This window comes from Hyaena hyaena, unplaced genomic scaffold, assembly GCF_003009895.1.
Source record: "Hyaena hyaena isolate Hyena2069 unplaced genomic scaffold, ASM300989v1 scaffold_23, whole genome shotgun sequence".
NCBI classification, from domain to species: Eukaryota; Metazoa; Chordata; class Mammalia; order Carnivora; family Hyaenidae; genus Hyaena; species Hyaena hyaena.
In genome coordinates, this window is record NW_024080655.1 from 1545503 (window position 1) to 1560699 (window position 15197).

At 38.1% G+C, this 15197-nt stretch overlaps 1 protein-coding gene across 2 annotated transcripts in view; it reads left to right on the forward strand.

The window, feature by feature from the left end:
• The window catches only part of CKAP5 (cytoskeleton associated protein 5), a 110920-nt gene that overhangs the window by 24018 nt on the left and 71705 nt on the right, over positions 1 to 15197 (forward strand). The window contains exon 1 of one of the 2 annotated variants that reach the window (XM_039226748.1): positions 3071 to 3138. The exons of the other annotated variant lie outside the window; for it this stretch is intronic. The gene's annotated coding sequence lies outside the window, so the exon portion shown is untranslated. Of the gene's footprint in view, positions 1 to 3070; positions 3139 to 15197 lie in introns of those variants that run through there. 2 annotated transcript variants of the gene reach the window in all.

The window sequence follows — 15197 nt, forward strand, 5'->3', positions numbered from 1 at the left end:
ACTGTTATTTTCCCCATTTTTACATGTAGAAAACAGAAGCACAGAGAGGTAGGAATTTGTCCAAAGCTACACAGCTAGTAAATGGTTCCAACCAGGATTTGAACTAGCATTCTGTCTCCAGAATCTATACTTTTAGTCACTAACTTGGTTTCTTTCTTTCATTGAATATGATATAATGAAAGTTTCTAGCTAATGCTTAAAAATTCCTTTTCCTGGGGTGCCTGTCTGGCTCAGTCAGAAAAGTGTGTGACTCTTGATCTCGGAGTCTTGAGTTGGAGCCCCATGTTGGGTGTAGAGATTAAAACTTTAAAAACAAACAAACAAAAAACCTTTCCTTTTACTTTGATGGTTATGTGCTGTTTTTCTTTTCTATGTTAATATGTTACAGAGAAAATGTTACTGTGAAAAAAAGATATATATATTTTTTATTTTAGAGAGGGAGAGAAAGTTGGTGGGGGGAAGGAGAAGAGAGAGAATCTTAAAGAAAGCTCCATGTTCAGCATGGGACAGGAGGTCGGGCTCAACCCCCAGACCCTGGGATCATGACCTGAGCCAAAATCAAGAGTCAGTCTGTCAACCAACAGAGCCACCCAAGCACCCTGAAAAAAGATATTTTTAAAAGCACAAGAAATCCCACCTTTCTTTCTTTTTTTTTTTTAAATATGCTTGTGGATTGAATTTTTTTTTTTTTAAGTTTATTTATTCTGAGAGAGAGCATGTGCACAAGTTGGGAGGTACAGAGAGAGAGCGAATCCCGACCAGGCTTTGCACAGTCAGCACGCAGCCCCACACAGGGCTCAAACTCACACAGTGAGATTATGACCTGAGCTGAAGTCAGACACTTAGCCGACTGAGGACTGAGCCACCCAGACAACACCCTCCCCACCCCCGACCTTCCTAATACATGAATTGTTATCATTTTCCTATGTTCTCTTCTATATATAATATTTACCAAATCATTTCCTAAACAGTTTTACATTTCCATGTTAAGGAGAAGACTACTAATTGGTAACTTGTTGAATTATGAAGGTTTGAAATGCCCAGTTTACTCTCTTCATGGTAAAGAAAAAAGCAGTAACCAAAATAAGATGGACAATGTTTGGACTATGATATTTGGTAAAATAGCTAAGAATTATTCAGGAATATTTATGTAAAATGTCTGTGCATTTGAAACAAGAGATACAAATCTGTATAATCTTGAGCCCTAATGTCTGTGATCAAGCCGTACAATCAGTGGATTTTTTTTTTCTCTCTAAATTTTTAATTCACTAACAAGCATAGCACTGGGTGTTAGCCATTTGTGTGTGTCCATGCATATCTATATTCACTGTGCTATTCTTATTGACGGTTATCTGGACTCTTGTATCAAAGAAAGTGTTGGTCATAATTTTTGTGATAAATATTTATTGAATAGTCATTTTGTATCACTCTGGGAGAAAAAGATGATTAAGATACATTCTGGCCCTTGCCCTTGAGGTGCTCACTAATCTAATGGGGAGCCTGGTCTGCAAACCATTACCCTCAGAATAGTGTGATATGCTTCATGGGGATAGAATGAAAGGTCTTAATTACCTAATTCAAAAGTATCATTCACAGTTAAATGCACTTTAAAGTGAGATTTTCTTGGCAGTTGAAAATCAAGACTATTCTATTCTGAATCCATTTCTCTTACTAGCAGCCTGATCCTAGAATTCTCAAAGACCTTCAGAGACCTTCAGAATAGAGGTAACCTCTGTCTGTTCCCTAGTAAGCAGAGCGGTCTTCATGCCTGTCCTTTGGAATCTGTATTTTCACTTGAACCTATGCTTGAAATGGAGGATGTTATTAAGGCACTTGAAAATGGTCTTTTGCTTCACTAAATTGATCCCCATACTTGCCTGGTGGTAGTTTAAGGCTTTAATAAGATGTGTTTATGTTTATTCATCTAACATAGGCTTAGTATATTCCTGATAGTATGACACAGAACGCAGTCAAACCTTAAAACTGAGATTGAGGAAAAATTCCTCCTATGAAAAGAAAATTAAAACTCACTGATAACCTATGAAGGGCTAAGAGACGATTACTTAAGTCTCTGAGATATTAATCTAGTTTCTACTACAGTTTTCTCAAGAATTCTTCATATTAAATTGGGTGGGTGCGGATCACAATTGTATTTGCGTGCAAGATTTCTTCATCTAAATAGACATGTAGGGAATTCTTGGTCAGTTTTTGAATTCTTTTTTTTTTTTTTTAATTTTTTAATGTTTTTATTTATTTCTAGGAGAGAGAGACGGCGTGAGCAGGGGAGGGTCAGAGAGAGGGAGTCACAGACTGAAACAGGCTCCAGGCTCCGAGCTGGCAGTCAGCACAGAGCCCGACGCGGGGCTCGAACCCACGAACCGCGAGATCATGACCTAAGCGAAAGTCGGACGCTTAACCGACTAAGCCACCCAGGCGCCCCCAGTTTTTGAATTCTTGTGCCAGTTCTTGGCACATTTTGCTCACGAGAAGGAGAATGTTCTCCATTTCACCTCTTATTGCCTTCCTACCCATCTTCTATCATTGTCTGGGATTTCCCATGTTGTAGAGAAAGGGTGAGGTGAAGCAGTGCAGGCTGCCAGAATTCCTTTCTGGGCCTTTCAATTGCCGTTTGAAGAACACTAACTGCTCAAATTAATGGGATAAGTATCTTACATAATGGGGGCTATGTATTTACCCTCTGCTTTGGCTATTGCCTGCAGCAATTTTGTTTTTTCATCCCTTGAGGAGGGGTTAGGATTGTGAACGTAAGAACTGGTCATCTCCTTTGTTTCTGGAACGTTGCCTGTGTTGCCAACAAAAAGGAGGCCCACCCAACCGGGGTGGAGTCTTTCTAGTTGGTCCTTCATTTGCCTCATGCCTTGAAAACCCTTTGGGTCGGAAGCAGCACCCTGAGTCCTGCAGATCTCTGGACTAAGATGCGGCCCCTTTAAGCCGTCAGTGTGTGTTGGGAGGGAGGGCCGAGGTGGGGCGGGCACTCTGACAGCGAGCTCTGGGCCCCGCCCCTGGAGGAGGCGTTTCCCAGCGGCCCTCCGCACCAATGCCGCCGCGGCCCGCCGGGTATTCCTGCTGATTCTGCTCGGACCGTAGGGCCCCCAGACCTCTCCCTGCCAGGGGAGCGTAAGTGTCAAACTGCGGGCGAGGGTCAAGCATCCTGTTCCCATGCCGGAAGTCCTGGTGGACAGTGCAGGGGACTTTCCTGGCCTATCAGAGGCTTAGGTGGCAAAAGAGCGTAAACAATGCCGGCTGCAGTGAGCTAAAGCCTAGGGCATCTGTTCTACTTCTGGGTGGTGACAGCGGCCCTAGCGTGCTTGTTTGGATATGCAGTGGTTGAGCGGTGTCCATGACCCGGCTTTGCCCCAGCCTGGTGCAGTGAGGAGAGGATTGCTTTTACTCTGTAACCCCACTGAACTGGATGGGTGGAGCTGGATCTAGTGTCCAGGGCCTTGGGTCCTCCGCCTGAGATTTGGAGACCTGGGTAGTTTAGGGATGAGTAAGCATTAGATTTTCAGCTACCTTAGTAGAGTTGAGCAGTAACTCTTGAAGTTGACCTGATTGACAGCTGGGTTTAGCTTTCCAGCTCCGCAGAGGCCTGTGTTGCTGCGGGTCCCTCTTTTGGAGACCTTAGCAGTGATCATCTGCTAGGGAGAGTTCAGTTAATCTTCTGTCCTGCTGATATGAATAGCAGGATGTGTAAGAGATAGCTCAGAGACAGTTCTTTATCCTTTCCCTTCAGAAGGAACTTGTGAGAGGCCACCATCCCAGGACCAGGACAGCATGCACACCCAAGTTTGCTGAGTTAACTGCTAGAGAAGCAGTTCAGATTTCTGGAGAATACTCCAGCAAGAGGTTAACACTTGTCCTTGTTAATGGGAATTATGCGAGGGCAGTGAGGTTTTTAAATTAGAGGGAAGAGTTTGTCAGTTTGTTACTGGTTACTTAGAGATGAGCTTTTGTCTGGCTTGGCCAAGTAATGAAAATCTTAAAGTTTCTATGACAGTTACATAATTGTTATGTCTCTTTAATCCATTTGTCCTTTCTATAGAAGGTTTGAGTAAAGCTTTCTGGGCCTGTGTGTGTATTCTGTTTTATCCCTACTTCCCTGTTTTATAATTCTTCTTTCTTTCTTTTTTTGTTTTTTGTTTTTTGTTTGAGTGAGTCTATTGTCATACTTAATTGGTCATTTGGTGGGGTTGCTTTTTGAGTGGACATTTTCCTCAAACTCCCTCACACTTATTCTGTGTTTCTGCAGTAGCATTTCCTTAGCCAGAAATGAGAGTCCAGGAATGGTAATCAGATCCAGATCTCATGTATTGTGATAGCTTTTGTAGGTCAAGAGCTTGGGAATTAGCCATAAAATAGTTTCACTGCCATGGCTTCTTCCCAGGTAGAAAGCTGAAACAGCCTGTTTAGTAGCTTTATAATTATTCTTACAGACTGTCAAGTTGAGGAACTTAAAAGGATACTACAGTTGGACCCTAGAGTAGTGTGGCCAAGTTGGTGGACTGAAAGGAGATCTAGATTGTAGGCCCAGCTCTAACATTATTCATGACTGGATCTCTTGGTGTCTTACTTTTAGCTGACTGGTGAATGAGCAAATGCATAGATTGCTTGAGTCTATGTGTTATAATAATATATACTCAATAGGTAATTTGTTATTTAATTGAATACTAAACTGAAAAATCAGTTCAAAATTTACTCTAAGTTTTACCTTTAATATGACGTTGGAAACATTTCTTAATCTCTAGTCTAAAAATAAACAATTACATCGAAACCTTTTTCAGCAGCAGTGTGGATTATGTGGTATTTGAGCTCTTTGGAAGATGCTTTAGATACAGTAATACTATCAATTTATAATATTTCTCTAGAATAGATTTATTTTAGCTGGCCTCCTTGTCTTTGCTTCTGTTTCATGCTAGTTGTAAAGCCTCCTGAGAGCTCTGAATAATTTAAAGTTATGAACGTTTATAGTATGACTAGATTGAATGAACCATAGTAAGCATCATATATAGTTCAAATTAATTTTATTAATGCTTCTCTTTGTTGGAAGTTTTATTCACTCTTAAAGCATCAAACCTTGCTATGTAATGACAACTCGGTTTCCTATGTCTGTGTTCATAAAATCCAGAATCCTCTGTTTAATCCTGGTGCCATATTTTCTTTCTTTCTTTTTTAAAATTTATTTTTAATTATTTTTAAATTTAATTTATAATTATAAATTTATTTATAATTAATTTTAAAATTTTTAATTTTAATTTCTGAGGGAGAGAGAGAGAGAGAGAGAGAGAGACAGCGTGAGCAGGGGAGGGTCAGAGAGAGAGAGAGGGAGATACAGAATCTGAAACAGACTCCAGGCTCTGAGCTAGCTGTCAGCACAGAGCCCGACGTGGGGCTCGAACCCACCAACTGTGAGCTCATGACCTGAGCCACCCAGGCACCCCTCTACTTCTTTAATGTAACTCCCTTCAGACTCCCCTGCCCATCCTTTCCATTCCTGGACCTCTAATTCTGGCTCCTATTATCTTTGTCCTGAAATATTGTAATAATTTTCTAGCAAGGTTCTATTTTCTCTCCCTTCCAATCCATTCTACATAGATTTATCTTTCTGAAATAGACAGGATCATGTCGTTGCCCTGGTTCAGTCTTCAGCATCTTCTGCTGTTTAGCTTAATATTCAAGATTCTGCATGATCTGACCCTAGTCTACCTCTCTGGTCTTAGACTGTAGTAAATGGAGCCATTGTTCTCTGAACATGTACTTTCCTGTCTCAAAGACTTTGCCTTTCTTATTTTCTCAGCCTAGAATATCTCCTCTTATAGTTCTGTTTGTCTTTTTTTTTTTTTTTTTAAATCCCACCTGTCATTCATCACTGAGTTCAGATACCATCCTTTCTGTGAGATTTTTCACTGACCATCCCTCACTTACTGGTGGTTAATTCTGTCTTAGGGGTGCCTGAGTGGCTCAGTCCGTTGAGCTTTTGACTTCGGCTCAGGTCATGATCTTGCAGTCAGTGAGTTTGAGCCCTGAGAGCCTGAAGCCTGCTTCGGATTCTGTCTCCCTCTCTCTCTGCCCCTCCCCCACTCATGCTCTGTTCTGTCTCTCAAAAATGAATAAACGTTAAAAAAAATCCTTAGAATTCCCATAATCCTTATTTATCCCTTGCTTAAAGCAGATTCCACACATAATATATTTTGTATTATTATTTGTTTAAACTTCTTACTTGTACTCCTGTGAACTTAGGCACATCATGGTTTCCCATAGGGAAATTCAGTGAATATGAATGCTTTGAGTAAAATTGGAATAGACTTATTTCTTATTATTAGATCCTATTATTAGAAAGGACTCTAACCTCTGCTCTCAACCCATGCACATGTAAAATGATCAGTAGGTTTAAAAATCATTTTTTTTAAAGTTTATTTATTTGGACAGAGAAAGAGAGAGCGTACACGCAGGAGAGGGACAGAAAGAATCCCACACAGACTCCACACTATCAGCATGGAGCCCAATTTGGGGCTTGAATTCACGATCCATGAGATCATGACCTGAGCTGAAACCAAGAGTCAGACACTTTACCAACTGAGCCCCAACAAATCATTCTTATCTCCTAAGGACTTTTGTTAGTAAACTTTGTTAGTTTTTTTTTAAGCAGTTTTAATGAAATATAATTTACATACCACTCACCCATTTTGAAGTGTACAATTCAGTGGCTTTTAGTATATTTCTAGATTTGTGCAGCCATCGCCACAGTCAGTTTTAGATCATTTTCATTACCCCAAAAAGAAATCCCACACTCCTTACCCATTATCCAAATACCTCAGTCCTAGGCAACCACTGATCTAATTTTTGTGGTTCTGGACATTTCATATAAATGGAATCATACGATATGTGGTTCTTTGAAACTGACTTTTTTTAGTATAATGTTTTTAAGGTGGGAAAATACAGATAAAATTTACCATCTTAACCATTTCACTGGTATCAGATACCATATCTATTATGTTGTGCAACTATCACCACCATCCATCTTCATAATTTTTTTCATTTTGGAAAATTGAAACTTTATACCCATTGAACATACCCCAATCCATCTATTCACTGGAAAAACCCTTCTGCTTTCTATCATGATTTTGACTATCACATATGTCAGAATTATTCCCTTGTTAAGGCTAAATAATATTTAATAATATTCCATTGTATGTGTAAACTACATTTTGCTTATCCACTCATCCATTTATGAACGCTTGAGTTGCTTCCACATTTTAGCTGTTGTGAATAATGCTGCTATGAAATGGACATGGATGTACAAATATGTCTTTGAGACCCTGCTTTCAATTCTTTTGGGCATATATACACAGAAGTAGAGTTGCTGGATCAGATGGTAATTCTGTTTTTAATTTTTTTAAAAACTGCCATAGTGTTTTCCATGGCAGCTATCCTTGCCTGTTCTGGACATTTCATATAAATGGAATTATACAATATATGGTTCTTTGAAACTGGCTTTTTTAAGTATAATGGTTTCAAGGTGATAAAATACATATAACATATATATATATATATATATCTGTGCTGTCAAACTCACAAACTGTGAGATCATGACGAGCCAAAGTTGGACACCCAGCTGACTGAGCCACTCGGGAGCCCCCCATTTTACATTCTTAACAGTGTACAAGAGTTTTCAGTTGCTCTACATCCTTGCCAACAATTGTTTTTTGTTTTGTTTTGTCTTGACAGTAGCCATCCTATTAGATGTGAGGTGGAATCTTAAAATTTTTATTTGCATTTCCCTAATGATTAGTAATGTTAAGCATCTTCTCATGTGCCTGTTAGCCATTTGTAGATCTTCCTTGGAGAAGCGTCAAGTCCTTTGCCTATTAAAAAATTTTTTTTGAGTTTATTAATTTCTGTAGATAGAGAGTATGCATACACATGTGTGCAAGCAGGGGAGTGTCAGGGAGAGGGAGAGAGAATCCCAGGCAGATGTAGGGCTCCATATCAGGAACTGTGAGATCATGACCTGCCCCAAAATCAAGAATTGGACTCTTAACGGGGCGCCTGGGTGGCTTAGTCGGTTAAGCGTCCGACTTTCACTTAGGTCATGATCTCGCGGTTCATGGGTTCGAGCCCAGCGTTGGGCTCTGTGCTGACTGCCAGCTCAGAGCCTGGAGCCTGTTTCAGTCTGTGACTCCCTCTCTCTCTGACCCTCCCCTGCTCACGCTGTCTCTCTCTCTGTCTCCTAGAAATAAAAAAAAAAAAAAAAAAAAAAAGAATTGGACTCTTAACTCACCGAGCAACCCAAGCATCCCCTTTGCCCATTTTTTAATTGGGTTGTTTGTTGAATTTTAGGAGTTCTTTATAGTACTTCATTTCTACTTATTATTGAATAATAATTTCATTGTGTGGATTTTCCGTATTTATCAATGGATGGACATTTGGGTAGTTCCCATTCTTTGGCTATTGTGAATGCTAGTTTGGTTTCAGTTTGCTGTGTATATTGAAAACAGCACTACATTCCTCTAAAGAAATCATTCAGGCTTTTAACTAATGTGACTTTTCATGAAATTGTTACATTTTATTTTACATGTGATCTATTTTATACTGACTATGAGGTTCCTCTTCATTACTTTCTGTATATGTTCTGGATGTCCCCAAGGTCTTGTCTTTGTGATAATGCCTAGTTAAAATTTGCAAAGTTCAGCTTTCAAGCAAGTGGTCACTTTATTTATTTATTTATTTATTTATTTTTAATGTCTATTTATTATTGAGAGACAGAGAGCTTGAGCAGGAGAGGGGCAGAGACAGGGGGAGACTCAGAATCTTAAGCAGGCTCCAGGCTCTGTGCTGGAGCTGTCAGCACAGAGCCTGGTATGGGGCTTGAACTCACAAACCATGAGATGGTGACTTGAGAAGAAGTCAGCCGCTTAACTGACTGAGCCACCCAGGTGCCCCTGCAAGTGTTCTCTCTAAAGACCACTTCCCCAAATGTTCTAGAATTATAGTCAGAAATTCAAAAACGATTATGAATTATAGCCATTATAGTCTACCATCCTTTTGTTTTTTATTAATCTCAAGGAATGATTTTTTTTTTTTTTATCAGTTAGTAGAGCCATCTCTCAATGGAATAAGAGCTTTCAAGGGGAAGAGTTGGACTGCATGAATAATCCCAAATTACAGTTAAAACTGGAGTCATTCCTTTTTTATTCAAAGGCAGGTTAACAATGTTTTAAGGCCCAATTGGTTGGGTAGGCTTAATTATTAGAGGCAGCTGCTGATTAAAGATGATTCCCCCTTACCAGCTAACTGTATTTTAAATTTCTCTTACGTTACCTAAGTCCTTTTGAAAGAGGCAAATAAAGTTGTTTTTCACATTATGCCCATTTACTCTTTATATTTTCTTTCATATTTTTTCTTTATATTTTAACTGAATTAGGTGCCTGGTGGTTCAGTTGGTTAAGTGTCAGACTTTGGCTCGGGTAACGATTTTTGAAGTTCGTGGGTTTCAGCCCATTGTCAGGCTCTTTGCTGATAGCTCAGAGCCTGGAGCTTTCTTTGGATTCTGTGTCTCCCTCTCTCTCTGCCCCTCCCCGCTCACACTCTTTCTCTCTGTCAAAAATAAATAAAAACATTTTAAAAAATGAACTGGGTTAGGTAATCACCAAAATAAGTCATGCTACTTATAAAGATTGAATAGTTTTCACTATAGATCATCTAGAAACCATATGTAGATAAATTGTAAGAAATTCACCAAACTAGGCTTCAAGAAATCTGTTCTAGGCCAGTTTCTCCTACTTAAGTCCCCTTGGGTAAGACACTATACCTTTATTTTCCTACATGTAAAAAGAGGTTAATAATATTTGCTTTATATCATGTTGTTCTTTCAGCATTGTGCGGATAGAGATTAATAAGACAAAAAGTTCTTGCTCAAGAGAATCTTTTAGTAAGTTTTAGTAGGAAAGACCTGCATGATTAAGAATACAAAAAAGAAAACCCAATGAGGTAATAAAACAGTGTGCTTGCATTTACATTGTGAAATACATAGAAGTGATTAAATATCTTCCTCACTAGATCTCACATAAGAAAATTATTGTAAAAATACTTGTAAAATATAAAGTACTATTGAAATATATGATTGGTATTAACTGTTTTAAATGGGGACTTTGGAACTATTTGGGACTATTGTAAACAGTGCCTTAAAATTTTTGAAAGTAAGGAGCTTTCATGTGACCATAGGATTTGGAAGGTCGTAGACCAAGAGATTTTAACCTGGGGTTAGAATTCAGGGACTCTGTGAACTTGGAAGGAAAAATAATTGCATATTTTTTCTTATTAACCATCTATCTGAAATTTTAGCTTTTTTTTTTTCAGTGAAGAATGTATGTCATAAGCCACAGTAATGTTTAAATGACTTGTGTATTGGTTACCAATAGAAGTAATTTTCATAATCACATTATGAAATATATATCAAAATATTTTTGTTAATTATAACTTCAAAATTGTAGTAATTATAGTAATATACCTGCTGCTAGATTTTATTTAATGAATGGAGAAGTTCATTTAAAATATTATGCACATTTTAAAATAAATATTTTGATAATATTTAATGAACAATTATATTTCAAAGTTATTTGACATAATCTTAAATATTTTATTTTATAAATTAAAAAGTATTCTGAAGAAGGTGTCTGTGACTCTACCAGAGGCCTATGGCACAAAAAAGAACCCCTTTTGTACATTGTTTTTAAAATTTTTAAAAAATGTTTTTATTTTACTTTTGAGAAAAAGAGACAGAGCATGAGTGGGAGAGGGGCAGAGAGAGAGGGAGACACAGAATCCAAACCAGGGCCTCCAGGCTCTGAGCCGTCAGCACAGAATCCAACGTGGGGCTTGAACTCATGAACCGTAAGAACATAACCTGAGCCAAAGTCAGATGTTCAACTGACTAAGCCACCCAGGCACCCCCAAACACACACTTTGTACACTCCTAAGACAAAGTGGCATGTTACGTGTATTAATTCCATTTTACCTTTAAGGAGCAAAAGATGCACAGTTTGTCATCCTTAGGTGCAGGCTGCCACCATCTTTGATTTAGATCACTGTATTCTAACTGATTTCCCTTCATTGTTACTGCCTTCCAAACCATTCTTTACGTTGCTTTTTACATGTACAACATATGGTCTTCAAAAAAAATGCAAGTTTGGGGGCCCCTGGGTGTTTCAGTTACTGAAGCATTTGACTTTTTATTTCAGCTCAGATCATGATAACATGATTCATGAGATTGAGCCCTGATTCATGAGATTGAGCCCTGCATCCAGCTCTGCACTGATATCATGGAGCCTGCTTGGGATTCTCTGTCTCCCTCTCTCTCTGCCCTTTCCACTCAAAATAAATAAAACATTTTTTTAAATTTTCAAAAAAATGCAAATTCAATAGCACATGTAATATTTCCTATTTATAGTTCTTCAAAGTTTCATTTTACATTTAGGATAAAGTCCAAATTCCTTAACATTGCTCACAGGATCTTCCAGGGTCTGATCTTGACTTACGTTCCAGCCTGACTTTATATCCTTTTACTTTTCTGTGTTGCATTTTACACTTTAGCCTTGCTGAACTTTTTTAAGATCCTCAAACCACCATAATAAAAGAAGTTAGGTGCTATGGCAATTTCTAAACCACTATTCATTTCTGTCCTTGTCTCTGAATGATACGTTTGTGAACCAGCACAAGCCTTTGGACCACATTTTGAGTAGCTTTGAACTATAGTACACACACACAGATGAATTTTACAAATGAAATATTGAATGAAAAAAGTAAATCATGGAAGACAACATACAGATAATATTTTTCTAAAATTTACAAGCAAGCACAGTTAATTTTGTTGTTTAGGGATATGTGACTGTGACTATGGCATAGAACTAAATGAACTCCAGGAAAGTGCTTCTGTGAGAGAAGGATGGGGTAGGAAAGAAATGCCCAGGTGCACTAATAATAATGGTAGTGTTGGGCTTTTATTTTTTTTAAAAGTTTATTTATTTATTTTGAGAGCACAAGCAAAGGAGGAGCAGAGAGAGAGGGAGTCAGAGTATTACAACCAGGCTCTGCGCAGTCAATGCAGAGCCTGACATAGGCTCATACCCATGAACCATGAGATCACGACCTGAGCTGAAGTCAAGAGTCGGACACTTAACTGACTTAGCCACCCAGGTACCCCAATAATGGTAATGTTCTGATTTTTAGATTGGGTGTTAGGTCAATGGGTCAATTTTATTGTAATGCTTCCTAACTCACATACTGTGTATATTTTCTTGTAGATGTAAAAAATTAAGTTCTAAAGTTAATTTTAAAATGAAAATAATTAGGGGTGCCAGGGTGGCTCAGTTGGTTAAGCGTCTGACTTTGGCTCAGGTCATAATTTCACAGTTCATCGGTCTCTGTGCTGACATCTCAGAGCCTGGAGCCTGCTTCTGATTCTGTGTCTCCCTCTCTCTCTCTGCCCCTCCCCTGCACATGCTCAGTCTCTCTTTGTCTCTCAAAAATAAATAAACATTAAAAAAATTTCTTTACATGAAAATAATTAGGGAAGAAATTAGTGCATAAGTCCTTTTTTTTTTTTTCCTTAATATATCAATCCAGGAAGAAGACAAACACAAAGAGCAAGAGTCCCCAGTGCCACATACATAAACAAACACTGTATCCCTTATTTCAGTGGCTGGGGAAGTTTGGGTATGAAGCATGCCTTTCCTTTGAATAAAAAGCAAAACCATACAGTGAAAATACTCATGTAGGACTGTAATGATATATAATATATAATTATATATTTATCCAAAGCAACAAAATGTACAATACCAAGAATGAATCCTAATGTAAACTATGGACTTTGGGTGATTATGATGTGTCAATGTAGGTTCGTCAGTCATAACAAATATACCACTCTGGTGGGGGATATTGATAACAGGGGGACAGAGGATATTTAAGAGATCTCTGTACCTTCCTCCAAATTTTGCTATGAACCTAAAATTACTATAAAAATAAATTTTAAACAAACAAAAAAAAGCAAAACCATAAATCCCAATTTTTAAAAACCAAGGCTATAAAGTAGTAGAAGCCATTTCAGAAAATATAATATGCGGGCATCTAAATTTTATATGAGGTAGTTGGGTTAGATATTCTTTTTCTTCATGTTTCTCAAAGCAACCAACAAGAGAAAAAGAAAAAGTATTTCAGTGAACGTACAGAATAGTGACAGTCAGATACTGACAGTTCACAGTCTCTTGGTTAGAAAATGTGTTGAAAGCTTTCATTGAATGTCTGTCTTTTAAAAAAAGTTAGATAGGAGAGATTGCATTTGCAGCTCAGACTTAGGCCAAGAAAGTAACTTTAGAAGTTTTTAACCCAGGCTGCACATTAAAATCACCTGAGAACTTGAAAAAAATTTTTTTGAGATGAAATTCACTTTACATAAAATTAACTCTTTTAAAGTGAACAGTTCATTTGCATTTTGTAAAGTCACAGTGTTGTGCCAGCACCACCTCTAGTTTCATAACATTTCCATCACACCACAGTAAAACTCCTTACCCATTAAGCAGTTTCTTCCTATTTCCTGCTGTCCCTAACCCCTGACACCCCACAGTCTGCATTCTATCTCTAAGGTTTAATCTACTCTAGATATTTTTATATAAGTAGAACCTCTGTTTGTTCTCTATATTTAAGAGACTCTTATGTTTTGTCCCCCTCCCTGTTTTTATATTATTTTTGCCTCCCTTCCCTTATGTTCATCTGTTTTGTATCTTAAATTCCTCACATGAGTGAAGTCATATGATACTTGTCTTTCTCTGACTAATTTCACTTAGCATAATACCCCCTAGTTCTATCCATGTAGTTGCAAATGGCAAGATTTCATTCTTTTTGATTGCCAAGTAATACTCCATTATCTATATATACCACATCTTCTTTATCCATTCATCTATCAATGAACATTTGGGATATTTCCATACTGTGGCTATTGTGGTGTATGGCCCCTTCGAAACAGCACACCTGTATCCCTTGGATAAATTCCTAGTAGTGCAATTGCTGGGTCATAAGGAAGTTCTGTTTTTAATTTTTTGAGGAATCTCCATACTATTTGCCAGAGTGGCTGCACCAGTTTGCATTCCCACCAGTGGTGCAAAAGAGATCCTCTTTCTCCACATCGTCATCAACATCTGTTGTTGCCTGAGTTGTTAATGTTTGCCATTCTGACAGATATGAAGTGGTATCTCATTGTGGTTTTGATTTGTATTTCCCTGATGATGAGTGATGTTGAGCATCTTTTCATGTGTCATTAGCCATCTGGATGCCTTCTTTGGAGAAGTGTCTGTTCATGTCTTTTGCCCATTTCTTCATTGGATTATTTGGTTTTTGGGTATTGAGTTTGATAAGTTCTTTATAGATTTTGGATATTAACCCTTTCTCTGATAGGTCATTTTCAAATATCTTCTCCCATTCTGTCAGTTGCCTTTTAGATTTGTTGATTGTTTCCTTTGCTGTGCAGAAGCTTTTCATTTTGATGAGGTCCCAATAGTTCATTTTTGCTTTTGTTTCCCTTGCCTCTGGAGACGTGTTGAGTAAGAAGTTGCTGTGGCCGAGGTCAAAGAGGTTTTTGCCTGCTTTCTCCTCTAGGATTTTTATGGCTTCCTGTCTTACATTTAGGTCTTTAATCCATTTTGAGTTTATTTTTGTGTATGGTGTGAGAAAGTGGTCCAAGTTCATTCTTTTGCCTTTTGCTGTCCACCATGCCTGTGTCTCCAGCACAATTTGCTGAAGAGACTGTCTTTATTTCATTGGATATTCTTTCCTGCTTTGTCAGAGATTAATTGGCCATATGTTTGTGGGTCCATTTCTGGGTTCTCTATTCTGTTCCATTGATCTGAGTGTCTGCTTTTGTGCCAGTACCATACTGTCTTGATGATTACAGCTTTGTAATACAGCTTGAAGTTTGGGATTGTGATGCCTGTAGCTTGGGTTTTCTTTTTCAAGATTGCTTTGGCTACATGGGGTCTTCTCTGCTTCCATACAAATTTTAGAATTGTTTGTTCTGACTCTGTGAAGAATGCTGGTGTTATTTTGATAGGGATTGCTAGAAAATTTAAAAAAAAAACAGATTGTCATTAAAGAGTTTGAGAAGCATGGCATAGATCATTCTTTTTCAT